This window comes from Pogoniulus pusillus, chromosome 21 (genome assembly GCF_015220805.1).
Source record: "Pogoniulus pusillus isolate bPogPus1 chromosome 21, bPogPus1.pri, whole genome shotgun sequence".
Classification (NCBI taxonomy): domain Eukaryota; kingdom Metazoa; phylum Chordata; class Aves; order Piciformes; family Lybiidae; genus Pogoniulus; species Pogoniulus pusillus.
Window position 1 is genome coordinate 14,392,821 of NC_087284.1, and position 27,959 is coordinate 14,420,779.

At 44.2% G+C, this 27,959-nt stretch overlaps 1 long non-coding RNA gene across 6 annotated transcripts in view; it reads left to right on the forward strand.

Moving 5' to 3' along the window:
* The window catches only part of LOC135184860 (uncharacterized), a 106,012-nt gene that overhangs the window by 17,849 nt on the left and 60,204 nt on the right, over positions 1-27,959 (forward strand). For 5 of the 6 annotated variants that reach the window (XR_010306224.1, XR_010306220.1, XR_010306223.1 and 2 more), the window contains exon 2: positions 1,505-1,627. This is a non-coding gene — a long non-coding RNA (uncharacterized LOC135184860). Of the gene's footprint in view, positions 1-1,504; positions 1,628-23,772; positions 23,914-27,959 lie in introns of all 6 variants that reach the window. The other variant, XR_010306222.1, reaches the window with a different exon arrangement.

Sequence of the window (27,959 nt, forward strand, 5' to 3'; positions counted from 1 at the left end):
CAGCACAATGCTGTGTTTGGATGGGCGCCTTTGCCCTCTTCTGACTCAGCCACAAGGGGGTTGAGGAACAGATTGTAACTAATACTCCCATATAAAGCATGCTGTAGTCAATTACCTAGTGATTTTTCTGTCAGCCAGGATTCTCTGCAAATGAATAGATATCAAGGATGTAGAAAATAATTGAACTCATCTGAAAATGTACCTCCTGCTTGTGGTCCAAAGTAAATAAAGACTTTTTACTAGCAAAAAAAAAAGAGCATTGTTCTTTACAGTTTAGCATTTCAGTACAAATGAAAAATGAAATTGCCAATAAAATTTTATGAGAAAGGAAATTCTTGTTAGAAATTTTATCTCGGAGTATTGATTTTGCTGCTGTGAAGAAAATTGCTCTCTAAAAGTTAATAAAGAGTGAGCAGGGGTAGACTTTTAATTGTCTGTTTTAATTTAAAGTCTTCTAACATATAAAATATTGGTAAGATTAGGTTTTAAAAGTAAGAAGTAACTTTCTGGGTTTTGTACATTTAAATATCAGACAATTTAAATGGTGAAAAAGTTTGCCTTAGCTATATGTTAGTCTATGAGGTCCTTATTAACATGTGAATAAAGATGACTAAATAATTGGCCTTTGGTTTGTCCATCAGAATATCTGATGCCCTTACCAGAAGGATATTATTGTTTCATTTTACATACCTCACACTGAGTGTGCTGTCCTAGAGACTGGAACTAGGTTTAAATTACATTACACAGCCCAAAATGACACAGCCTAAAGTTGAGAGAATTCAGAATAGTAGTAACTGTGCTTTCACTAACACCAGAAATTTGGCAGTTATGCTTCTGGTCAGAACAAACATTAGTAAGAAGTACTGTTGCTGTGGTTTTGTACATATGTATGAATGTATGCACACACACACACACTTAGCTTTATTTTAGGCAGCCACACAGTGACCTCTTCCAATGAATAAGAAATCAAATGAGCAAGTAAGAGAATGCTGTGGGTTCTTTCTTCTTTTCAAGAGGGGGAATAATACTCAATTATGTGCCTAGAAATATTTGGGAGAGAGGCTTCAGAAAGTTCCCATTAATTAACTTCTTTCAGAATCTCCATGAAACAGATAACAAAAAAATAGACAAGATCTTTGAAGACAACCTGTTCTCCTTGTGTAAAAGGAGTTTTATCTTCTTCATAGAAGTTGTTGGTTTGCGTCTCCAAGATTGCTTGGAGAACCACCTCAAAGCAATCAGCCATGTTCCCCTTCCCAAGGACTCTAATATGATCCATGGGATCCCAGTGCTCTGCCAACTTCAAGGGTGCAAAACCAGGGAAGGAGTTTGCCTTGGACTCCTACATGACAGAGTGATGCTCTTATATGGGTTTTAATGGTGTTACCCTCAGATAAATTCAGCCGAGGCAAGCTGAGGAGGTGACAAGCATAAATCTCGACGTGAATGACTGGTACTTTGTGTATGTATATGTGCATATCCTTCTTTCCAATTTACATTTCAGGCGTGGCTACCCTCTTCTGCTGTTGTGGCTGTGTTTTCTCATCTCCTCACTGGTGCCTGCCAGCAGCTGGATACGCAGAAGACGACGGACACTTGGGCTCTTTCCCATAAGCCAAGGCCCCCTGTAAGTTCTCACATGCAGAAAAGAAATTCAGGACAACAAAAAGGTATCAGTGAAAAGGTTCTTTTAGAGTAAAAAATTTGGTGGAGATTAAAATAGGGCAAAAGTTCAAATGAGAAGGAACCACTGCCAAGCAAGCAAGAATCATGGCAAAAAGGAAGAAAAAGAACCATTGGTTTAAAAGGCAAGTAACCATGGCAAGGCAACAGCTCAATGCTAGAATCTGGTTAAGAAGTAATATCACACAGAGCTGTGATTGTTTATTCAAGGCTAACTCATGAGAGAACAGTTGTCTCCAATGAGTGTTCTCACAGCTTGGATCCAAAATTATGACTGCATTTTTTAAAGCATCCAGCACTTCTTCACAACCCATTTGCTGTTAGACAAAAGAAAAAGAAAGTTCAAACTTTATTCTTAGTGTCCTCTGTGTGTTTAAAGCGCAGCTTTACATATGGAAAAGCATTTCATGTCAGCTGTTGAGCTGGTATCATGCTATTCTGCAGCAGTTGCCAATGGAAACTTGATACATTTTCAGCACCTTTCCCAAGCTTCAGAAACTGGAAGCAATGTGTGATTTAAGGATGTTTTGTTTGCGAGGGTTCTTGGAGGGTGAGAGAAGAGATCTTGCACCTATGAGTTGCATTACTGAAGTTGCAATACAAAGCAGATAGTGGCCTGTGGGAGCTAACATCTGTGGAGGTAAGTTTAGGCATGAAATAAAAATAACGTCTGCTTTGATACAAATAATAATTTACTAAAGATGTTTTGTGACTATCAGCAAACTCACAACATGTGCACACAGCCCTACACCTGCTTCAGTTGTGCACCTGTTGTCCTACAAATAAATCAAAAGGGAAAAATGCAAGATTCCAGTGTTCTGCTATAAATAAAAGATGATTAATGCCATTATAGTGACAAACAGGTATTGGCAGCATCCAGAAAGAATGGAAGATTGTCATCTCATTTGTGCTTTTGTTCCACATCTAGATGAGCTTGGAATACGTACACAGTGCTAGAGGGCACAGCTGCAGCCCCGCAGATGAGAAGAAGAGAGCAGGTCAAATTTGATCTCACTTTAAGTCAAAAGCAGCTCAACTAAAGTAGAGGTTTTCATGGAAATGAACACAAGCAGATTTCCTTACAAACTGAGTGATTTTATTCCTATCAGTATTTCATAGCTCAGAGGATCTTGGGCTAAACTAAGACACAGTGGTCTCTACTGGGTCCACAGGTCTCAGAACTTTTTGGACTCTGACTTTGCAGCTATTCTTTGGAGACCTACAAGTCTGTAAGGAAGGTCTCTTCTTGGAATTAGCATGCAAAAAGATCTTTCAGGCTAAGAGCTATACCACCACATTTGCACTTAGTGAAGTCATTTACACATGCAGAGGACAGCTTTGAATGTTGCTAGAGTCTTTGGTCTCTTCAAGTTAATAGGGTACATGAAAAGTGCTGTGTAGACAACTTCAAAGTTCTCATTTACCCAAAGACTAATTAAAATTTAGGCAACAGAAGCGCAGAATTTTTGAACTTTCCTACCTCAGGGCTACTCTGGCTGTCAAGGTGAGTTTTGGGGGGAAAAAAAAATTAAAGGATTGGATTTTAGAGGATAAGGACAAAGTATTTCCTTGGCTCCTGTCCTGTCCCTCTCCTACTCACTCCCTCTCCCTGTCCCTCCTCAAATGCAGCCTTTCCTCTACACCAAAGCAGGTAACTGCCTGCAGAATTGCCTCAGCTGGAATCAGGCTTTCTGGTAGGCTAAGAATGGCAGTCAGGCAAATCAACTTCACATCAGTACCATCCCTTGTTGAAAGGGGTTGGGTACAATGTATTTTGGTGTTTTTATGGAATCTGAAGTGGCTTTGGTCCACTGTCAAGTAAATGTAGCATGTATTAGGGACAGATATCTTCAGTGCTATGACTGCATTTTCCCTATGCCTTTACAGTGCCAAAGAGTATCTTCCCAAACTCCCAGCTGACATTGTGTGATGCCAAACTGCTAGAGCACATTTGAAAGATATGCAGAGTCTTCTATTGCATTTGTTTCTTTGCTTGTCATCTAAAGTGAAATCACTCAGAGCAGGAATCTTTCATCATGGCTTTATGCTTTTGTGTTGCTCTGGATCCCACCTGCATTGTGCTAATTTCCTAATGTCAGACTCAGTCTTTGTATCCCTGGCACATCAATGGACCTAGCCAGGAAGAAAAGAATTTGGCACATTGTTTTTAGCTTTTTTGTTTGTTTAAGAGCTTAGAGGTCTTCAGGAGCAGAGGCTTTACATCTATTTTTATTACTGCATATAGTTTTTCAGCAGCAAAGCAGGAATGACTATATTTTTATCCTGTGCTCTTACACTGGGCAAAATCTGCTCTCAGGTTCCTTTTGCATATCTCTGATGCCATGAAGTTCTCTGTGGTGTCTTTCGTGTTCACAGCCTGATCCAAGGGGCTCTCTCTGCAGATAGAACACTGCTATAAACAAGCACTTGTACAGAAACCAAGAGGCAATCCAAAGCATATGTGAAAGCAGAACTCAGGCCACTGTTAGTGCATATCTTAAGACTGCTAAAGAGGAATATGTGCTCCACTGTTATATTATTATCTTTTCTTTGGTTCAGTGAGAATCTTTGGATTCTCCAGTATGAAGTGGGGACATGCTGTCACTCCTTGATGACTTTCACCTTACCATTGTCAGGCATTCACAATCCAAATGACTCATGTTATGTGAGCAAATATTGCCTCAATTTGAATAATTTTATTTTCATTGCAACCACTTTTGAGTGTTACTATAGTAATATCACTGGTTTTCCTTGTCAGGGAACTGTCACAATTTCATAAACTCTTTCTGCAGCCACAGGGCAAAGAAAATGATGCATTTATTTTGCTTTTATGCTTCCTTAAAAGCAAATGCATCTTTATATATATAGATGTAAAATAGATAGCATATCATTGCATCAGAGGGGTAACTTCTTTACTGTAAAGGTCACAGACCATTGGAACAGGCTCCCCGGAGAGGTTGTGGAGTCTGCTTCTCTGGAGACTTTCAAGGCCCGTGTGGATGCGTTCCTCTGTGACCTGAGCTAGATTGTATGGTCCTGCTCTGGCAGGGGGGTTGGGCTTTCTTTGGGTCCCTTCCAACCCCTGACATCCTGTGATAAGAAAAGAATATGAAGATGCCAGAAACAAAAAAGGTTAAAAGAAAAGAAAATACTGGAATGAAGGTTGAAGTTACCTCCCTTGCTCAGCCTCTTCCCAAAACTCTACCTCATCTTCTTCACTCTTCTTTGGGTGCATGAGTGGATGGAGAGTTGGGAATTGAAAGGCCTAATTCCCTGGCTTTCTGATATAGTGACAGTGAGTTATTTGGGCAATCAATGAGGCAGGAATTCTAAAATATGTAATTATTTTATTGCCAAAAAGCCCTGCCCACAAACTATACAAACTAGTTAAATTTAGGTTGTAATTTGGTCAGGAAAATCTTCACAAGGATGTTTATGATTAAGTTGGTAGTTTAGGAGAATCAGAACATTTGAAAAGGTTTAGCCACAGAATGGCTTTGCCACACTTACAAACAGGCAGCCTGGAGCCTTAGGGAAAGGTGGTGGTGGAGTAGAAATGTCGAGATAGTCTCTGGCTCCTTTGCTGGAACTGTTTGACATCTTGATAGCCATTGAGAGGCTTCCAGATCTTCCCAGGCTCTAGCAGGGCGCTGGGAAAGAGGCAGATGATCTCTAACTTGATCCTGGTTCCTCTTGGCACAGAGGTTTGAAGAGGTGCAGGCAGGATCTCTTGCAGATGTGCAGAGAGCACCGTGTTGGTGGCACTTCTCACCACATTGTGAGACACTTAATGCCTTCTCCTGGTAAACTTGAGGCACTTAAGTTTCCAGGTAGTTCAAGCCCAAAATATCAGGGCTGAGCTGCTTTGAAGCATGAGGAAGAGCTAGAACACATCCAAGCCGGGAGCAGTGAGGCAGAGCATGTTGTCTGAGCAGAGCAGAACATAGAACAGAGAAGTACACACTGAGGCAGAGCAGTCAGGCAGAGGCAGCACATGCCTGGGCATCTTCTGGTGAAGGGCTAGAAAATGCTTGGCATTCACTTTCAGTTACTGCCTGGCTGCTGTGCTCTAAGAAATCATTATAACAAAGGACAGTGACTGTATAACTTTAATTTATGAAACCAGCAAAGGTGGAGATTTTTGAGGCAAATATGTAGCAAAAAAGCCCTGTCCATCTCCCTCAGAGAAAGCTGCATATAGAGATGTGTAACAAAAGGAGTTTCCAAAATGACAACTCACCTTCATAAGAAAGTTAAAAGATTTAGGTTTGGATTCTTCCCTCACCCCCCAGTATTGTAGCTTGTATTTATCTTGAAGCTCCTTTAACCAGGGGCTAGCCTTGGTCCCACAGAATGCAAGAGGAATATGTCCATTCAGCTGGTAGATGCAGAATCAAGCCCAGAATTTTCCCCCAAATTTACTAGTTTCCACTTTTGCTGGTTTGAGGGTAATTGGAATATTTTACTGAGAGAAATGAAATCCTTAGCTGTGAGAAGAAAGGAAAAAAGCCAAGAGTACCTTATATCACCCATTCTTCTGCTAAGAAACACAACTACTCAAAATACAGATAGGATACGCCTCACATATTTCTCAGCTCACAGTTCTGGCTGTGCCTTCTCTCTGGCAGGTCTGTGTGGTTGCCTCTACCTTAACTTTAATCCAACTTAACCCTTTTTCCTCTAACCTCCTTGTTGTCTTTTTGACATCTCACCTCAGATCTCCAGATTTGTCACATGCTTCCGTATTTTAACTTGCATATGACTGTAAATATTTGTGTATATATATGCTTGTAAATTGTGCTAAGCTTCATTCCTTAACTTCCAGCTGGCTGAGTCTAGTCAGGGTGATTTCATAAGAGTAGGAGGGTGGGTAACACCCAAACCATCACACTACTGAATTAAAACATAATGAAATTCTTCTTGTCAAAATTCCTGATACTGTATGAGCTTGGAAAACCTGATGGTTTCTTGAGACAGATTATCTAAACAGGTCCTATTGGTCCTCTGAGATGTGAGTTGCAGGAAAATTAATTAATACATAAGGCACATATTATGCTAAAACCAAGGGAGGTGTTGGGTAAGAAATGTGTTCTCCTGGACTAAGATACTTCAGTGAGTAGTCAAGGCCACTTTAGGCACTCCCATACATTTAGAAAGGGCTATTTCTACCCTTATTCTTACCATGTGTGCTAAAGTCTAGATAATGAACTCTGGCTACTTGTATAAGGGAACAAGGCTGCTCTGCTTATTAAGTCATCCCCTTAGTGCTTCTCAGCGCAGCAACCGATTCACTGTACACCTGGGTAATAGATGACTACGTGCCTCAGTTCCCTCTTGTAACAGCACACTTATAAAACAGGGTCACAGAGGCTTCATTTGTTAACCTTTTGTAATATCTTTGATATTATTACAGAATCAAAAGGGTTGAGGTGGGAAAAGGTTAGGCTGGAAAGGGACCTCCAGAGGTTGTCTTGTCCAACTTTCCCTGCTCAAGCAAGGCCACCTAGAATAGGCTGCCCAGGACCATGTCCAGACAGCTTTTGAATATATCTAAGAAGGAAGACTCTCTCTCTCTCTCTCTGTCTCACTTCCTCTCATTTTTCTTGCTACCTGGTGATCAGCTTCAGTTAAATCTGAAATACACTTGCACAGTGGTGGAGGCAAAGCTGGCAGGTACTTCACAAAAGCTCAGATGGTGGGGACTATATGGTGAACTAAATTTGCTCTGTCAATAAAAATCTATCTAAGGATTATTTTAAAATAGAAATAATTTCTGATTTGAGGTTCATTGTTCCTGAAGCACAGATGAATGCATGCCATTCTCTCCCCCTCCCGCCTCCACTTGCACCCAAAACTGGTATCAAAGCTGCCAGCTATCTTTACTTTTTTTTGTTTGGTTCTTCATTCATCAACAGCATAGATAATGTGGCCTCTGCTTTGAGGGTGGCACAGCACTGGAACAGGCAGCCCAGAGAAGTTGTGGAGTCTCCATCTCTGGAGCCTCTTAAAGCCCACCTGGATGTGTTTTACGTGATCTGCTTTAGGCAGTCTTGCTCTGGCATGGGGGTTGGACTCAGTGATCTTCAAAGGTCCCTTCCAACCCTTACCATTCTGTGATTCTATGAACCCTCTCTTCATCTTTTAAAGTCCATTGGTCCAGTTTCATTAGAAAGGGTAAAGCCCAGAGACCAAAAGGCAACTTATACCCATCTGCTGTAGTATCTGTCACTCTTGAGCTGTGCTCAGCACTGTCTGACAGGGGAGGAAACTGAGCTTCTTGTGGTACCATCAAAGACACCAAACTGTTACATGACTTACCTGCTGTAGGAGCTCAGTGAGGTGGGAGACCACATCACCTCCTGACAGAAACTCATTCTGGCCTCTGATGGACTCTTTTAGCTGTGTACAACAGAGGCCAGGATGGTGGGACCGTCCTGTCGCTGTGCCTTGTCCTCATACTGGCAACAGGAGTGCCTCAGCTGAGTTTGGGCACTGTACAAGGCCACAGGGCTAGCAGCTATCTCGGATAACCTACATCCTAAATCCTGAATGGCTGGTTTTCTCCCTCTCACACACTAAGTAAATTGATAGATTGAGATGTAATTAAAAATGATCAGCTACTGCAAGGACAGGCTTTTCCTTTTTTTTCTCCCCAGGCACTTGGTTTACATGTTTACTGTGCTAAAAACAGTTACGAGCAATCTGGATAGCCCTCTGTTAGCTGTGATGAAAACATTCTCCAGTACATCCAACACTGCCTGCCACTAAAGAGGCCTGAGAAACACACCATCTAGATGGGGAATGAGCCTTGCTTTCCACAAACTACATGCTGAAGACCTGATGCTGGCTTTCATCTAGGGTCAGTGAGGTATATTGTCCATGGTAGAGACTCTGACTTATTCACCATGAAATCCCTTTGGTGATTCCTACAACCAAGGCACAGGTGGTGATGCCCATGGGCTGCTCTGGATACATCCTGCGCCCATATTCCCTCTGCCATGCCATGCCACTCACAGAGCAGTGGGAGACAAGAATGTGGCTGTCGCAGAACTCAGCCTGGGGCCTGGGTGACTACCACATTCAGTAGGGGTGATAATATAACTCCCTATGATCCCTGGCCTTCAGTGAACTTGGGCACACAAAACCAAGCTTATATCCAGAATCTCTGCAGAAATAATTACTCTGACAGAAAGATGGACCAGGACATGGTAGCAACTCAGAGCTCTCAAGACAGGTGCATCTTCACCTCATAGATCAGTGGTCACTGCACTCCTTCACAGGACACTGGAGCCCCACTGCCCATTCAGCAGCATTGTGGTGCTATGGCCACAGCCACTACTTCATTTCCTCACTTCATTCTGAGCACTTCATGGCACCTTTCTCCAGAAGCAGTTGTCCAGGCTGTTTCCCTGGCTGCCTCTTTCCTGTTCCCACATGCCACCCCTCATTCCCACACCCATTCTGAGTTTACCACTCTCCTGGTGCCAGTCTGGGGCCATCTGTGAGATGAGTCATTGTTAAAAATCCTCAGTGCAGAGTTGTCCAGAGTTCAGTTGTCAGACAAGGCCACTCTTCCAGGCAGGCCTAGCAAAAAGACAAAGTCCATCTCTGCTTATCAATTATAGAACATTCAGTATGCAGTAATGCATTACCAACTCTTGCAAGTCATAGAATGGTTTGGGTTGGACAGGACCCTAAAGGTGATGTAGTTCCAAGCCCCTGCAGTGCCTTCCACTAGACCAGGTTGCTTGAAGCCTGGGAAGGGGCATTCGCAACATGGCAAACCTGTTTCAGTGCCTCACCTTCTGGTTTGCTCACAGACTTCTAATGCTAATGCCAAAACTGTCCTCCCTTCACACCTTGCACACAGTGTGAACATACATAGACATACACACACACACACACACACATACAAACATTTGATGCATCTCATGGTTAGGATTGTTTTTTTAGGTCATAGTGGGCTGCACTGAGCCAGGACATTCCCACAGCTGCTTCATTATCAATCTTGAAAATGGCCCTGTCCATTGTTATAAAATATCCTAAATAGCCATGTTCAGCACCATTCTGTAGGTACTTAGATTATGAGTCACTAGGTAATTTAGCCCTGTGAGGGAGATTGTAAACTATTCTCTCCCTGTCTTTTCCAGAGAGGAGATGCCAGTGGGGAACCTTCATTAATATTCACTGTAATGTACATCTGTTTGTCCCCTCAGCCACTGCATGAAAATACACAGGGAGAGGGGGAAGGGCAAAGGGAGAGCTTCAAAATGTTTGTTGCTAAGGCGGGAGCCAGGGATGCACCTCAAGCTATTTCTGTCAGTCTGACAGGGATAGCAAACATTCAGCATCTCCAGGAGCCATTCTTTGTGCCTTTATAAGCACAGAAGCATTTGAAATAAGAAAGGCACTAGCTCTGGCTGAGGAATAATAATGGAGCTCAGGTTGATAATGCTTCTCAACAGCTCAGTGTTAGGGCTGTTAGGGTGTGGATGCAAGTGACCCACTTAAGATTTTTCATTGCTGTTGTTCAGAAAACCTCACCGTCTACCTTCTGTCCCGTTGAGACTCAGCTACGACAGAGTCATACTTCATATTCATCTATAGGAACATCTGGCCCATGTCTAACATTTAATTTCCACACCATTAGAGTCAAACAATACGTGTACATCAGTAGATAATGTAATGCATTATCACGCAAGGCAGAGAGCAGCAATTTATTAGCCTAATTTAAAATAGCCTTCAGCAAAAAATAGTGCATCTTAATTCACGGATCTGAAAGGAGTGACATATTTTCCTGTAAAATGTGAAGGTATGAACAGAGCCATGCTTTTGCACAGTGGGGCATATATTATTTCTTGTAAATCTTTTAAAAGATGAAATATCAGTTCTCTGTACGAAACAAAACAAACCCAAATCATAAAAAAGGAATAAAGCAAAAAAGGAAAAGCTCAAAGCCACGGCACATCCATGATAATACAAAAGGAGAAGAGATCTTAGCAAGGGGACAAAAGAGAAAAAGCTGCCCTAGAACACAAGCAAAAGTGACCTTTCCTTTACAGCAAAGTTGTGATCTGAATGTGAAGATCATTCAGACTTCCCATGCTCATATTTGAACAAATCCAGGCTCCTCAAGTGCACATCAAACATTACCTCCTTTTTTTAATCTGTCTTTTAAATCTCTTTTCCAATAAAGGACATTCCCAAGATAGGACCAAAAGTACCAAAACAAATTAGAAGCCTTTGCCACCCTGGCAAAATGAGTCACTTTTCACAAGCCTTTGATTAAAGACCATTCCTTCTGGGGGAAATTAACTTCCCAAATGGCAGAGTAGCACCAGGCTTATGTGCTACCCAAAGTTCACTTCACTTGTCTGAATCAGGATGATTTTCCTCACTTTTGGTTACTAAATGTGGCTCTGACCATACTGCTCAGCTTCTATCTAATGTACCCAAATTTTTACAGCTGTCTGAAGCTGAGACTTGTATTTGGCATAATTTCTGTCTATTCTTTTTTTATTTGACATTAAAATGCCATTGAATATATATATATATATATATACACATATATACGTGTGTGTATGTCTCTCTGTGTGTGTGTGTGTGTATATATATATGTTTATATATAGCCAGGGGCCTTGGAGCAAAGTCTAACCAAATAAATCCTGAGTTGTTTTTCCCACAGTGAAACAATTGTTCTAGGAGAAATGCAGCATTGCCTCGCACAGACTAGGATATAGCCTGGAGGTTGGATAGTGCCCACTCTCAACAGTATTATGGGGGCCACTCAATCCACGTCAGGTGCTTTGAGAGCTTCTTGAGAGGCTTAGGTAGGAGAACCCACACTTCTAAATCTGATCAGCTCAAGCCCTCCCAAAATTGAAACTGTGCAATATTTGAAGCAGAACTTTTAGACGGACAGAAAAACTTCAAGGTTAAAAACCTTACCCCAAAAAATCTGTGTCAGTGCCATTGTGAATGAAGGTTCCAAGACCTCAGCTGTAGACTTCAGCCTAGACAACATGTAAATGAAAATCCCAAACAATAGAAGGCTTACAGTTAATTATTGTTTTCAGCAATCCGTTATCTCCACTTTATCACAATAAAGTGCTCCATTCAGTGGGCTTGCACAGAATAGCACAGAGGTGGTTGGTCATGGGAAGTATGAAAAAAAGGAACACAACACTGCAATACTTGGAAAGAGAAAAGTCAGCAGTCTTAGCTTCACATGGGAACTCCTCTGGTCACCCAGGGGTGGGACCCACTCAGCACCACTTAAAACACCACAGCTGTGCAGAGGTCAGGGAGCTGGGCTGACAGGGAAAGGGTGAGGAAAGTGTTGGCTGTTTCTCTTCAGCTGCTGGCAGCTTTCTGAATAGGTGTATGACATGACTTTGGTCAGGTCAAGTACAGTCTGGTGGAGACTAGGAGGGATGTAAGTGCCAAGGACAATGAAACTGAAGATACAGCCCTGTGCAGAGCATGCTACAGCAAAAATCTGACAGGCCGTGTCTGTCAGCAGTGGCAAGAGGAATTTTGGAGCTGAAGCTGCAAAATTAATGTGCTTGACCAAATTAAACAAGCAGACAGTCACCCAGCTTGGAGGAGTGCTGGTGTTCTTGTACTTACAAAAATACTCTGCTGCTGCCTTAAGACATGAACAGCAGCAACATCAGGTTGAGTCCAAGATCCAGGTGGGTGATCCAGCTCAGCAGTCACACAGACTACTGTTCTTCTGACAAGAGGACTAGGAGCTTGGGAGTCATGCTTGACACATGCTGAGAGAAAGAGAAACCAAATAAATCTTAGATCAAACAAAAGTAATCTCATCCAATTGGCTGACACACCAGAAGGCTTCGTTAGGATGTTTAACTGACTGGCTGCTGTACAGCGCCCTGGCTTGTGGTGGCCGGGGGAGAGCTGTCTTCATTTGTGTGTGAAAGAAGGGAAAGATGGCACATTAGCAAAAGGTTTTTGGCTACCTATCTCAGCTGCTAAAGAAGGAGAGTCTTCTGTCTACCTAACCCTACGGTATGTAAAGTGGCCTGGAATTAAGCTGGTATATCTTACCTGATTTTCTGTTTATCATCCCTTTACTAAGAGGCAGCTGGACATACTCTGCCACAGTTACTGCCCTTGCCAGGATGTGCCTTGTGCTGAGATACCTGCATCTCTCTAGGAAGGAAATAAGACAAAGAAAAGGTGCTTGCATTAATGCTGCCTCAGGGCACCAGCAAGTTACGGGTTGGTGGGTTTTACAAGACTACTTACTATGCTATTCAATTAAAAAAAAGAGCAGTTACCATAGCAACACCCACATCTAATGGCTCTTATGCTACCTCTGAGATACAAAGCACCTTCTTACAGAGATACATTGACCAATACAGCATGTCGTGGGAAGTTTTATGCTTTTAGCAGTGGTTTAAGGGGAAGAGCGTGAGTTCCAATAACCAGACATATTTATATCCCCAGGTTGTAATATTAATTTATAACAAATTATTTTGGTTCCTTGATATATTTTTTTTCTTCTCATTACCATTTCCTTTCTAATAGTGCCTTCGTTTTTTTTTCTTTTCCTCCCCCCTGGATGCATGATATTTGATTAAGTACAGGATGAGATTTGCATATGGGAGAGCTCAGGGATATGTCCAGCAGTTAGGTGGGTCATATCTGTGTGTAGATCTCATATCTAGGAAATGTGACCACTTTATCACAGTTGAGCAGTCACAGCTGAATGGAAGCCAGGGGCTATAAGGTGTTTGTAGAATGCAGTCTGACACTATTGGTGGTAAAGGATAGTTCTGCTATCCTGAAAAGGCACACAAGGCAACATCTTCTATTCCTATTGCCTAGGAGGGAAAGGTGGAAAGGTGAGAGGGTTGCACATCTCCCTCAGGGCTAAAGAAGAGGATGTGGAACTCTCTTCCTTGTCCTTCACTACAAGCATAGTTGAATGGGAGAAAAGTTATGTGATCCCTTGAACATGGCAAGGGCCAAGCTAACATCCTCGCAGGAACACCAGAGCTGGAGGGACGCTGTCAGAAATGCGAGGAAGAGAGGAGGGACACCTGGGCCTCAGGATGTCCTCCTCAACACTTGGCCCAATCTGTGGACTTTTTTTTTTGTAGCAAGTCAAAGAGGTCACATGCACTTCATGGAAGAGCAAGAAACTGCAGGATGCTTCATCCCCTGTCCCCAGCCTCTACTTTAAATGTATCCCTACAAAGAGGCATGTTACTGGGCCAATCTCACTTGGGCAGGCAGAACTGGCTTCTGCTCCATGGGGAGGTTGAAAGGGTGAAGGGCAATCCAGGAATCCCAGAGCTTCTTACCCTTCCCTGGGTAAAGCCCAGCTTGGGCTCTGGGTCTCACGCAGCTCTCCTGCCACTTGAGCTCCCACCATGTTTCTGAAGAGTAAGGTCAAAGCTGACAGTTTTCAGAAACAACAACAAAAAAGAAAGCAAATCTTCAATAACCTCTGATTTTCAGTCTTCTAATTATCTAGTCAGCTCAGTAGGAGAGGAACAACATATTTGTCCTTCCTACAACAAATATTCCTTGTAAGTCTAAAAATAATTCCATACAAAAAACCCTCTAATGATCTAAAGGAAGGGATAGATGCAGATTAATCACAGTAATTACTATTTAGATATAGATTATCTGCAGAGACACAGGACACTGCTATTTTGTCACTGCAGCATCACCAAAACATTTCTTTGGCTGAAGTTACAAGACTGAGTATGAGTTCCATGTTGTTTTGCCATGAACACAGGGCTCCATGTATTATTTGCAATGCTCCTAATTTTTAATTACCGCAAATTAAAACAATGGGATGATATATGATGAGTGAAACCAAGCATATGTTAAAAATGTCTAAACAGTTTTACCTGGGAAAATGAACAGAAACATAAATTGCTTGTAGTGCATATTTAAAAATTCAATAGCAAGCTAAAATTATCATTTGCATTAATGTATTCTGAAATATGAATTATTAAGTGATTCACACTGGCGCAACAAAAGCCAGTTTGGAGAACCCAGCTTTAGCCTGAAGCATTCCTCAGCAGCCTTATCTTCCCAGTCCCCTCTAAATAGTGCTAAATTTATAAAGGAGATTCTTCTAATTGGAAAAATGTACACACAACACCTGGATGAAAAAAAAACAACCGACAAACCAAAACTCCATGTTTCCAAGTGGCTTTAAAAGAAAACCCTCTCAAACAAAAGAAATCCAAATAGCCACTGTTATCCAAGTCCTTTGTCTCTTTTTCTCTTTCCTTTTTTAACCCCCTTTGTACTTTGCACTCCTGTCACTTTTCTCTTTGGTTTAATCCCACCCATCACCTTGTTTCTTTTATCTTTTTTTTTTTTTTCCCCCATCCCTTCATTCTTTAAATATAATTCTGTCGTTTAGAGGTCAAGGCAACAACCTGTCAGAAGGAAGCATGGCAAGTGGCCATGCCTGGGCTGCTGGGGTTGCTGCCAGGGCTCAGAGGTGGGTGTGTGGAACTGGCCCCTGGGCAGTGGGATTCCCCCTGAGGAGCACTGGGTGGTGGGAATAGGAGTTTATCTGTGTAAAGGGGCAGGAGCAGTGCCTTTCATCTCTACACAGCAGCAGGGGAAGCTGGAGGGAGTGTAGGATGGGGAGCTGAGGAGGAGGATTGCAAACAAATATTATTCAGTGCTTCATCCAGCAAAATCTAAAGTTCACAGAGTAATACTTGTTCCTCTGCATTGTGTACAAAAGGAGAAACCTCCTCAGTGAGGTTTTCTGGGACTGGGGCTTGGACTTCATAACTCATAATGCCTTCATAGAGCACTATTTACCCCCATCTTTGAGGAAATGAGATCCTGATGGATAGCAAAACAGACAAGTGCTTGTTGAAGAAGGACAGCCTGGTGATAGACAAACAGCTCCAAATTACTCTTGGACCCCCCGCCCTTGTTCTGATGTCCTTAAGGTCAAGCAATGAGTCTATGGAAGAAACAAAGTTAGCAGCCTGTATTCCTAGTGCTCTGCTTTCACTGTACAGGCTCTATTTCCCAGAGCACTTCCATAGCTCCTGCTAACTTCACTAAGAGAACAGTTGCAAAATATCTTTGACCCATCAAGATAAGATGCTGCTTCTTCTCCAAGCTGCCTATCAATCATAAATGCCAGTTATGTCATGTGTGTTATGTGTGTTACACAGCTTCCTCCTGCACTGAGACACAGAGCTCAGCATTTCTGACATTTCATTTCTCTTTATGCCATGTGATTACAGATATATTCTGACTCACTGTATCCATTTCTCTTATGTATTAGTAGAAAGCAAAAAAAAAAGGGGGGGGGGGGGGAATTATCTCTGTAGCATTATTTCAATACAAATTCATTTCATATGCAGAGTGTTACCCTGCTCTGGGAAAAGTGACACCAAAGGACTTCTGTGTAATTATGTGTATGTGTTGTGCATATTCAAACACAGACACACACACAGAGCACCTGATGAGCTATGCTAATGCAGAGACAAAAAGTGAATGTGATGTCTAACCAATACAGTAAACAGGGGTCAAAAAATAAGTGGCCATGAGACCCTTAGGAGCACAGTTATGCACAGATAGCTTTACATGGACAGCAATATTGTAAGTCCAGTATCCTTAGGTGCTGAGTTGGCTTCTAGGCCGTGAGGGAGAGGGAGGGACACTGGGCTTACACCAGTGTGATGCATAATGGGCAATCCATTTATTTGAAGCTAAACATGATACCTATACAGTGGAGTTTGGTAGCAGGGCATGTACTTTTGATAGGCTTACAAAGCAGAGATGGGCTGTCCACATGCACAGAGGCAGACCTCACCAACTACCCCACTCAATCCCCCTTTGCAACAACTTAGCCACAACATTGCATGTTCCCAGGGCTGAGCAGCCTACCCTCACACAACTCAGAACTCCCTCAGCTTCTCTGCCAGCCGCCCAAGGCCACTCGTCTGCAGCTGTGCCTCCTTATCAGTTCAGTTTCTCAATCTACCTTACTCTCCTTATTTTCTCAGACTATTCAGTTCTGCCCAAACCCTGACACTTAGGAAGCCTGACTCCCCAGAATATTTTTCTCCTATTCTCCACTGTGACAGAATTCATCAAAAATAATAATCTGTATTCATTTTGATATCTGGGCAAAGATTGTTAAGAACTATAAACATGGGTTATTAACACTAAATCTCACCAGAAAATTTACTGGCAAGGTTCAAAATGCACAGTTTAGATACTTAGAGGGAATAAGCAAAACTAGAACACTTTAAGTGGTAACTAGCAAATGCAAACATCATACTGGAATAGTAAGTTCTTGCAGTCAGTATACTGCTTGCAGTTAATTATTCCACTTATCCACCAGATGGATGCAGGAAGCTTCTTTTTGCTTATGGCAGAAGGCAATTAGTGAATTACAAGAGGCTTTAGGTATTTACTTACAAAATAGTATCAGACAGTACCCAGAGCATGTGGAGGAGTTGCCGTTAGAGGCTTTGGAGTTTCCCAGGCTCTTTTCTCAGGAAGATGGGAGTCTGTAGCATAGTCCCTGACCTGGTTCCTCTTGATTCATGATTCAGCAGAAGCCTTGCAGAGGGGCAGGCAGGATGCAATGTGATGTGCAATCTTGGCACGATGTCACACTGGCTATGTAGGCTGATGACATGCAGACATTTAGAGCCTGTTCCTGGTAAACTCAAGACAGTGGAGTTTCCAAGCAGTTTAGGATGCAGAGAGGCAGCAGAGCACACCGTGCTACCTGCTTATCCCTTTTTATCAATACAGCCTGAGGCCAATGGGCCTTTGGATGTACATAAGCCAATCAGAATGGTACTTTTCCAAGCTTGACCATATTAGGTGAAGCCAGGGTTTTTGTTTTCCTTTCCCATGGTTGCTTCCCCCAGCACAGAAAGAGGGAGAGCAGGGAAATATGTCTGGGCAAGCCAGAGTCCTTAGACTCAGTGGCTCCAGGTTCTTTGTGTTCTTGCCCACAGTTGCTTCTCCCCATAGTGGAAGGGAGGAGAGCAGAAAACATGTTTGGCCAAGCCAGAACATGGACAAGCCTATTTTGGCCTACCACGACATCCACTCATTAGAAATGTGTATAAACCCTGAAGCTGAAGAGTTTCTTTTGCTTTTGTCAAATTTGTTAACCTGGTTAGATATTTTTCTTATCTCATTAGCTATCAGATCCTTTAAAAGAAATAACCTCCTGTGTTCTTGGCCCCTGAGAGACCTCCTGGAGCAGTGAAGAGATTAGTCACATGCATGCATAAGAAATCATCTGTTTCTCATTTGAGTATTTCACTTTCTTATGTTCTTATTTCCTCATGTTCTGGTACCAGAGTCCCATTGTGTTCACTGGGAGAGGAGTAGAAAGGGCAGGAGCTGCAAAACAGGTACCTGCTCATACAAACCTGCCATGTTTCTGCCTAGGAGATCCCAGCCTAAAGTGCAGCTTTAAAGTTTTCCCAGAGGCCCTGCGTGAGTTGACCCAGTACAACTGGACATAACTTGAGGAAAGCAGAGAACCAAGTTTGTGGAGATTTTGTTCCATGTGAACTTAGAGGTGGCCAGGAAATGCTGACAGATGAACTGCAAGACGAGTGTCTGCTCTGGCCCACACTTTAGATATCCATCTCACACTTTCCTGCATTTCATGAGATGTGGTCCCTAGTCTGAAGTAAACATGGGTAGGTGACCTGGCTCCACCAATCCCTGAAGAAGTATTCCTGGGTAAATGCACTGCCCCCTGATGGGATGAATGCTGGTGGACTAGAGTGGCCAGATGCTCACAGCTCTCCACATAGGACAGAACTGAGGCCAACAGTTCACTCAAGCCATCCTGTGCCTCATCTTGTATCAAACCATGGCTGTGGAAAGGGGTACTTCACTAGGAAAGCCTAGGGCTGAGCACCCTGCTTCATATTCTTTTTTGGCAAGATTTCCAATCTTTTATTGTTTCAGCATGGACAGGGTGGAGAAAGCTTCTTTTGGACATCCCATAACTGGATCCCAGGACCTCTCCCTTTGCTTCTACCTGCTGAGTCCCCTGAACCAAGGCAGCAATTGCTGCCTGGGCCCCTTCTTGGAGACGGTTTGCTCCCACCTGCCGAGCTCAGCCGGGCAGCAGTGAGTCAGGGGCCACACTTGCCCATTTCTCCACATTGTTTCACGTTCAGTGAAAAACAAAGCTGTCAGTAATTAACAAAACATGAGATATTTGAGAGACCAGACTTGCCAAGCTGCTATTTTAGCAAATCATAACGGTGTCGCTGCCAAAATCATCACTTCTCTTCTCCCCTCTGCACCCTCCTCCCCTCCCCCTGCTCTAGAATCAGTGGTGTGCTGTGAAATTGAAAAAACTCTGCATGCAGGAAGAAAGTCAGGTTCAAGGAGAGCTGTGGTTTTCAGTTTGTTACAGCACCAATGCAGAACACACCATAAACAAATTAATGTCACCCTTTTCAAAATTTGAGTTTTTCTTGCTTCCTGAGCAGGAAGAGTTTTGTGAAAACCAAAGAGTTTTGTGAAAAAAAAACCAACCCAACATTCTCTTCCTTTACATGGAGGGAAATCCAGGCTAGCAGAGTAATTCATACAGTCTAGTTCGTTGGCCAGGAGTAAAGTACACAGCTCCAAGGGGCCAGTCCAGTACATTAGCAGCTGGACTGCAATGTTGTCCTGTCCAATGGATAAGCTTAGTTGGAAGGCAGGCTCCCAACATCAGAAGTTACTGCAGGTCTGATTCTGCACCATGCTTTAGTGTTGTGTTTTAAGGTGTGCATAACTCCTGTGCCTCACAGACTGTAATTAGAACGGAGACCTTTCATCCTCTCACCAGAGATTCATAGCATTAGCAAAAAAACAATGAAACCTGTATCCTGTAAAACCTTCATGTCCAGATGTGTATGTGTTTAAAGAAGCTACATACTCACCAGCCTTCAGGCTTTGCTTCAAGTTCAACTGTGCTAGCAAATGACCTTGTGATTTCTAAGAAATTAGGCAGAATGAGATTCCCTAGGAGTTTTGTTATAGGAACAGAATTGCATGAGGTCAGACATTAAATAGGGTGGGAAAAGCCATACGAAAAGCATGAGTCAAGACTTGCTGGAGTCATCAGAAAAAATTTGTCTGACTTCTGTGGACACTGGGTCAGGCTGTGAAAGTATGTTATGATTTCACATTTCAGTATGCAAGCTTCAGGATGTCAAAGGCTATTTGCACTGCATTTCAATTTGCTACCATTGAGGTTGTTATTATTTTTCATCTAACCCAAGCTAGCAGGAGACAACTTTTAGAAGCCACATCCTAAACCTTGAGGAATTCATTTAGTACTAGGATGCTAATGTTAAACTCACTGATGTAATTGATTAGCATGTCTTTGTTGACTCATGGTTGACATTTTCTAAAGTGCTTAAACAGCTGAAGAATTCACCCCCATTAAAATGAATTTATGTCCCTTTGAAAAACAAAGGGACATTTTCAAAGGTGTCCAATTTGGATACCATTTTCCCATTAGAAATGAGGGAAAGTTGAGTGTTGTCTTTCTAAAACTAGCTCTGAAAATCTCACCTTGATTCTTCCTCTGGACCGTATTTTAGTATTTTTCCATCCTAATACCTTTATGTTAAGCATTGTCACTCAATCTTGCTCTTCTAACAGGCATTTCTCCAAACATAGCAGTCCTGCAATGCTCACATAAACAAGCTAACTCCTCCAGTGCTATAGCATCCTGCTTCTCAACATGTGAGATGCCATACATCCAGGGATTTGATGGAATTTCCTGGAGAGTTTTAGCTTCTCTCCCAGTTTCTCACTCTCCTCTTGCTGGTTGTTTCTTACCAAAGACAGTCCCTTAAAATGAAAATAGTCTGCCACTGGCTATGCGTGCATATGTAGACGAAAAAGATTGCTCTGTTATGCCTAGCAGTGACACATTGTGGCAGAGAACTTTACTGAGGATTTTTATTCCATAGTGCTCCTTCATGGGAGCTGCAGATACTCAATGTACCTGATGTGCTGCTAATGTGGGCATTAGCTTTTACAATTACTTTGACCTCTTCCTAGAGGCACTAGCATAATTATTTCATGCTAAACAGAACAGCTTTGTGTCTTGAGGAAGCTTCTCTGCACCATTTCCAATAGTGCTCATGAGAGCACCAGATTTCCTTCAAAATTGGGTCTATTAGATCTGAAGTGTCCTGAGTTAGCACAGCCTGTTCCCATAAGCAAGCCTGGCCTGCCCTACACAGATGGGCAGGAAAGTAACATAAAAAACCCTAGGTTGAGATAAGATGTTTACTGAGAGATCATTCACTATACGATTACCTTAGCAAAAGCAGCAGAAGAAGCCAGTGGTAAAATGGTTCCCCTCTACCCAAGCACGCAAGTAGCCAGCACGGTGGAAAAGATGAACGCTCCAAATGTAGAAACTGGAGGCAGCAACTGGAACAGGAAGCATCTCATGTTACAATCTGAACTTCAAGCCCCATGATACTTTGCTCCAACCAACACTTTTCATTTTGAAGCTGTTGTGACAGCAGCATGGTATTGAATATCATCTGCAGCTTCAACTCAGCCCATGACACTGTAGTTACTGGACAGGTGGTTACTTCTCTTCCTCTTCCCAGCATGAGCCCTCAAGTGCAAGTTAGGTGCTGTAGGAGCACCTGCTTGTTGGGCATTCCAGATATTACAGACACACGAAACCCAAAGGTAGAGAAACACATTTGGTGTAAGATCTCTGAGCATCTCAAACAGTTAGATGATTCAAATGCCAGCCAGCACAAGCAGAAGAGGGTTCTAGGCACCTCCACAGTTTCAGACAATTAAAAGTTGTTAGGAGGAGGTCAGTGGTGTTTGAACAATAAAGTTAGACTGTTCTCAACGATACTGTTCAGAGTGCTGCTGATCCACACTAAGATACTGCCTCTTCTAGCCCAGCCCTAGGTGTTTGTTTACCACATTCATAGTATGTCTGTAGGCATTTATACCCAATTAAGGGAAAACATGCATGTTTAGCCTTTAATATTTTTGGTAGGTTTTTTGTTGGTATGGATCTGCCTTTTTTTTTTAATACTTAGACTATTTTGCCCAGCTGGGGAGTGACAGTGATGCTGGCAGAACTCAAATGAAAGGGAGGAGGGAGGCAAATGCCTATGAGGAAGATAACTGATGAACAGCTGAGAACAGGCTGTATTTGGTAATCCCTTAGTCCATATCAGCTGCAGCCAAAAGTGCCGTTTTACATCTGATTACAGCCTTTGTCTTCCAGAGAGCTCTGAGTCCCTTGGTGGATCTTAGCAGTTTCAAGAAATTGTCTGCTATCTGCATATCCTATGTTGCTTAGGTATATGAGTAAGATACTCCTTACTGCGCCTCTCTCAGACACTCTGGAGACATGAGACAGACGATTCCAGTCTGGATCCATTCCACTCCAATTATCCACTGTTTTTTGGTAACATATTTTTTATTTAAATAAATCAAGAGGTTCCATTTAGCACATTGCATTTGTCTTGGCATACGCTTCACACATGCACAAACTCTATATTAAGGCTTTCGTACAGCCGTTAGCGAAAGAATCAGCCAAATGTGTCCCTGGTGTAATTCTACTGACTTCAGTGAAGTTTCGCTGGGGTATCCCTGTGCTGTTGATTTGTTCTCTTTGTTCTCATTCCAGAAGACAAAACCCAACAAAATGTATGTTTGTACTTAGTTAATACTGCGTATTCTCTGTACAGTACACATGTAAGCCCCTGTACCTTCCTTCATTGTCTGCTATGCTGCCTGTTGGTTTACAGGAATGGTTTTCAAATTATGTTATCACTCTGGTTTTACAGCAGATGCTGTAACAACATAGATGTTGCAAGTACAAGTAGTAGGAAGTCAGGAAACTTTGAGTTGCTATTTGCTCCATGAATATAAGCCGGCAACCTTGAAGTGCGTGTGTTGGCACCAGCAAACACAAGAGCTGCAGGAGTCACTTAGGTGAGGAATTATGAGTGCTGGTCTCCAAGGATCAATTCTTGGCCCTATTTCAATCCAAGGATTACAGCATCCACATCAAAGAGGTGAGAAGCAGCAGATTCTGTAATAGCATGTTGATGTGAGAGGTGGGAAGGACTTCACCTGGCTTACAGTGTTTGCAGGTGACGCTAAATTGGGTGGGAGTGTTGAGCTGCCTGAGAGTAGGAAGGCCCTGCAAAGGGTTGTGGGCACACTAGATCGATGGGCTGAGGTCAGCTGTATGTTTAACAAAGCCAGCTGTTGTGTCCTGCACTTGGGTCACAACAACCCCACACAACACTACAGGCATAGGCTTAAGTGGCTGGAAAGTTGGCCAGCAGAAAAAGACTGGGGGGTGTTGATCTGCAGCCAGCTGAATGTGAGACAGCAGTGTGCTCAGGTGGCATAGAAGGCAAGCAGCATCCTGGCTTCTATCAGGAATAGTGTGGCCAGCAGGAGCAGGAAGGTGATTGTGACCCTATAGTAAGCTTTGTTAAGGCCACCCTTCAAATACTGTGTTCAGTTTTGGGCCCCTCACTACAAAAAGGACACTGAGGTGCTGGAGTACATTCAGAGAAGGTCATCAAAACCTGCAAAGAGCCTGGAAAACAAGTCTTATGAGGAGCACTGATGGAACTTGGATTGTTTAATCTGGAGAAGAGAAAGCTGAGGGGAGACTTCACTGCTATGTATAACTACCTAAAAGGAGGTTATAATGAGGTGGAGATCAGTCTCTTCTCCCTATTATCAAGTGATAGGATGAGTGGAAATGGCCTGGAGCTGTGCCAGGGGAGGTTTAGATTGGATATTAAGGAAAAACTGCTTTACTGAAAGAGTGGTCAGGCAGTGGAACAGGTTGCCCAGGAAGATGGTGGAGTCACCATCCCTGGTGGTGTTTGAGAAATGACACTTTGGGACATGGCTTAACGGCCATGGTGGTGTTAGGTTGGCAGTTGGAGATTCAGGATAATTAACCAGTGAAATTGTTTCCCAAGAGCTACAGATGGAAAATGTCAAACAATAGAGAACGTGAGTTTGTTTGGTGTTGTTGCTGGTGTTTTGGTTTTTTTTTCCAAACAGATAGAAGACCAGTAAGAGAGTCCAGTACTGCTCACTGGTAACACACAGAACAGTGGGCCAGCACTGACATTATTGGAGTCATACAATGGCTTGAGTTGAAAGGCACCCTAAAGATCGTCCAGTTCCAATCTACCTGCCATGGTAGAATACCTCCTCCTCCACATCCAATCTTTCCTTAGTTGACTAGACACTCATCAAATCCTCTAACAGCCTAGTCTTAAAACAGTTCAGGGATGCGACATCCACAGCTTCTCTGGGCAATCCGTTCTGCTGTCTCATCACCCTCATAGTAAAGAACTTCTTCCTAATGTCTAGTCTAAATCTACCCTTCTCAAATTTAAAACCATTGCCCCTTGTCCTACCACCACATGCCCATATAATCACAGGATCACAGGATTAGTGATCCACATCCAATCTTTCCTTACCTTCAGGAATGATGACTCCACCACCTCCCTGGGCAGTCCATTCCAGTGCCTAATCACCCTTTCTGTGAGGAAGTGCTTCCCAACATCCAACTTGAATCTCTCCTGGCACAGCTTCAGACTTCAGCTTCTTTTCTGAAAAACAAAAGGACCATATGACAAAAGGCAGGTGGGAAGTATGTGAGGTGACAGGCAGGCACACTTGCTCTTGGAGCAAGGCAGCAGCTGCCTGAGGGAATGGGGGCAGAAGAATTCCACCATTCCAGGGTGGAATTTCCTGACCTGGGTGCTGGTCACTGGGCAGACCGGGCCAGGTCTGCCCTCACTAAGGTGCCAATTTAATTGCAAATGTACCTAGGTCAAGCTGTAGCATGATCCTGCAGCTGAAGAAGGGCTGTGCATCAGTGCTATGCTTGGAGAACATCCACACAGGGAGAGCAAGAGCAGGAGCAGTGATGAGAGAGTATGTGGGGAGAGTATGTCAGCAGGATGGCACAGAGAGGCCAAGTCCTGCCACACACAGGCTGAGTGCTGTGGCTGCTGGGTGGCTGGAGAGCAGCAGCGCCTGCTGTAAAACCCCTGGAGAGCAAGATGGATCAGGCACAGAGGCCCACACATGGGGAAAAGTCTCATCTTTTACTGTTTTCAGAAAGCATCCACAAGGAAGCCGTGGGTAGCAGCACAATGTCCACCAGGCAGTTGAATGCCTGGGGTGGCATCCATGCACATACCTCTCTTGTGTCTCCCTGTGCTGCTCACTAAAGATGGTGTGTAGACTTCAGGGCTAGGTGCTGTGTCCAAGAGATTTGTCTGGCCACTGTAGTGGGGTGCCAGTCTTCAGGCTGTGCAGCCATGCAGAAGGCCCCACGCTGTTTGGCATCTTCTCCCCCGGGCTCCCTGTCTGCACATGGCATCTTCCAGCACCCTGCAGCCTTGATAAACAGGGCAGCAGTGGCAGCCTGTCCCCATCGAGGGCTGAGGCCTGGATCTGGCTGCTCTGCTGCCTTACATGTGCCTGACTTGGGTCCACCTGTGAGCAATAAGAGGAGGAAAAGGTATGGGGTGGAGGTGGCTGCCCTGGCACAGTAGTCCTTTCCTACCACCCTCCTCTCCCTTCTCTCTAATCTCTTCCTGGACCTCCCTGCCCTGTGGAAAAGTAAACAAACAAACACTACGAATTCAGCAATTATGCTGAAAAATCTGATAGGCATCCAGTCCTGTTCCACATACTTGTCAATAACTGAGATGAGTTGACCCTCAGACAGTTTGCCAGTGCTGCCAAACTGGGAGGAGTGGCAGGTGCAGCACAAGGCTGTGTTGCCATTCCACAAAACTTGCACAGTCCTTACAGCTGGACAGAGGAACTTAACTAAGGACATATTAGAATGCTGCACCTCGGGAGGAATAACCCAAGCACCAGTACAGGTTAGGGGTTGAGCTGCTGGAAGGCAGCTCTGCAGAGAAGACCTGGGAATCTTGGTGGACAGCAGGGTCACTGTAAGCCTTCCTGGCAAAGTCCAGTGGTATCCTGGAGTACATTAAGAAGAGGGTAGCAAGCAGGTGGAGCAAAATTCTCCTCCCCCTCTGCTTTGGTGAGGTTGCCTCTGGGCTCCACAATTCAAGTGGGATATGGAACTACTGGAGTGTAGATGATGAGGGGACTGTAGCATTTCTCTTACAAGGAAAGGCTATGACCTGGGGCAGTTTAGACTGGAGAAGACTGTGAGAGTATCTTATCTGTGTTTATCATTATCAAAAGGCTAAGTGTGAAGAGGACGAGGCCAGACTCTCTGGCAGGGGTGCTCAGTGAGAGGACAGGGGGCAATAGGCAGGAGTTAGAACACAGGAGGTTCCATTAAATCCATATGTTAACACATGTGGTTTTGCATTTTTCTCACTATTTCCCTCCTCATCCCAGTGGGGCTTAGGGATGGGGAGGGGCAGCATGCAAGCAGCTGTGCAGTGCTCACTGCTGGCTGGAGCTACACCAAGACATGTGCAAACACACTTCGGTGGTGAAGGACTTGAGGATGGTGGTGCTGTATGTTGCTGTGGTGGCACCTGCTTATCTATGGCTAGTAATAGGAGATTTGAATTGTCTATGTGCATCCCACTGGGAACTAAGGTAGAAGCATTCAACACCTCAGGAACACCTACATATTTGCAAGTTGTGCTGCATGCAGCCAGTTTTGGCCCAAGCAGTTTCCCCCCCCCCCCCTGCACTTTTAAAGGTTCTTCCAGGAGTTCCTTGGAAAGTGAGCTTTAACAGAGATGTGGCCCTGGGAGATACCAGCAGATTGATCCTGCCCACAGGTTCTCTGCTGCCAGCTCCTGGCTCTCTCATCCAAGGAACACCCTGGGTGCAAAGCACTGCTGATCACTATGTGGCAGAGCAAGCAAAGGCCAGTGTCAAATTCACACGCTCCTGCTCTGTGACTGCAGCTTCTGGAGCAGATCTGGCTCTGTCCTGCATGGGAACGCAGGAGGAAAAGAGCTTTGCAGAGCACTCATCTTCAGCACTGCAAAGTGACAGGACTGTGCTCTGAGCTCTCCTAGCCCACAGCAGGCAGAACAAGATTGCACTGCACTGACCTGCAAAACTGTACCGGCAGAGAGAAGCTGGAAAAAAGGGGCTTGAGTATAATTGAGAAGCCACAATGAAATAGGCCTGTTTGAGTGCCCTCTTGTATTGCGGGGCACATTCAGCAAGCCGAGACAGCCTAGTGCGTGAGAGAGATTCGCTTTGGGTTTAAACACAGATCATTCTGAGATGCCGGCAGCAAGGCTACCTTTCGTGAACGGAATGCTTCCACCTGCGTAACTGAAGGCAGCTGGAGAGGCGCAGCCGTGCCGAGTTCCCTCTCGCCCCGCTCGGCTCCGCGCTCCTCCCGCAGAGGCGTTGAACGGCCGCGCCGCTGCTCACGCCGCTGCGCTGTGAGCTTACCAGCCGCCGGCACGGCACTGCTCCCCGTCCCGCTCCTCACCGCAGCTTCTCTGCGGTGCCTCCTGCAAAGCCATCGTTCCGTCCGGCCTGTGCATTTCCCCGTGCTTCTCCCGGAGGACAGCGGGCGGGCCCCTGCTGGGCTCTGGAGCGCTGGGAGGAGGCTTGGAGAGACCACGGAACTTGGGCCTGAGGGAAAGGGGGCGTCTCTTACAGTGTTAGGAGTCTCTTACCACGTTAGGGAATACTTCTTCACTGAAACGGTTGTCAAACTTTGGAACGGTCTGCCCAGGGCAGTGGTGGAATCCCCATTCCTGGAGCTATTTAAATGGTGTACGGACCTAGTGCTTAGGGATGTAGTTGAGTGGTGACCTTGAAGTGCTGGGTCAGAGGTTGGACTAAATGATCTTGAAGGCCTCCTGCATCCAAAGATACTATGTGATGATCTGCAACAGTGTCATGCTGCACCCACAGTGGTGACCTGCCACTGGAGCAGCAGACACAACATGTGCAGTGCGTCTGCTGTTGCTGCATCATGCTGTGCTGCTTGCTCTGGCCACATATCCCTGCCTAGGGATGCTGGCAGAGGGTCCCTGCTGGCTTTGGCAGAGCAGCTTCCCAGGTCAGATCAAGGTCTTAGTACTGAGCACTGCTTATTTTCTAACTCTCGGAAGGCTGAAAAAACCCCACAGGGCAGCTTCTTTCTTCCCCAGAGCATGGCTGTGGTTGAGGATAGCATGTGTGTCAAAGTTCAAACATCTACCAATTCTCAGAGGTGTTAGGAGCTGCTTAAAAACCATAACAAAAGGAGTGCATTTTCTTCC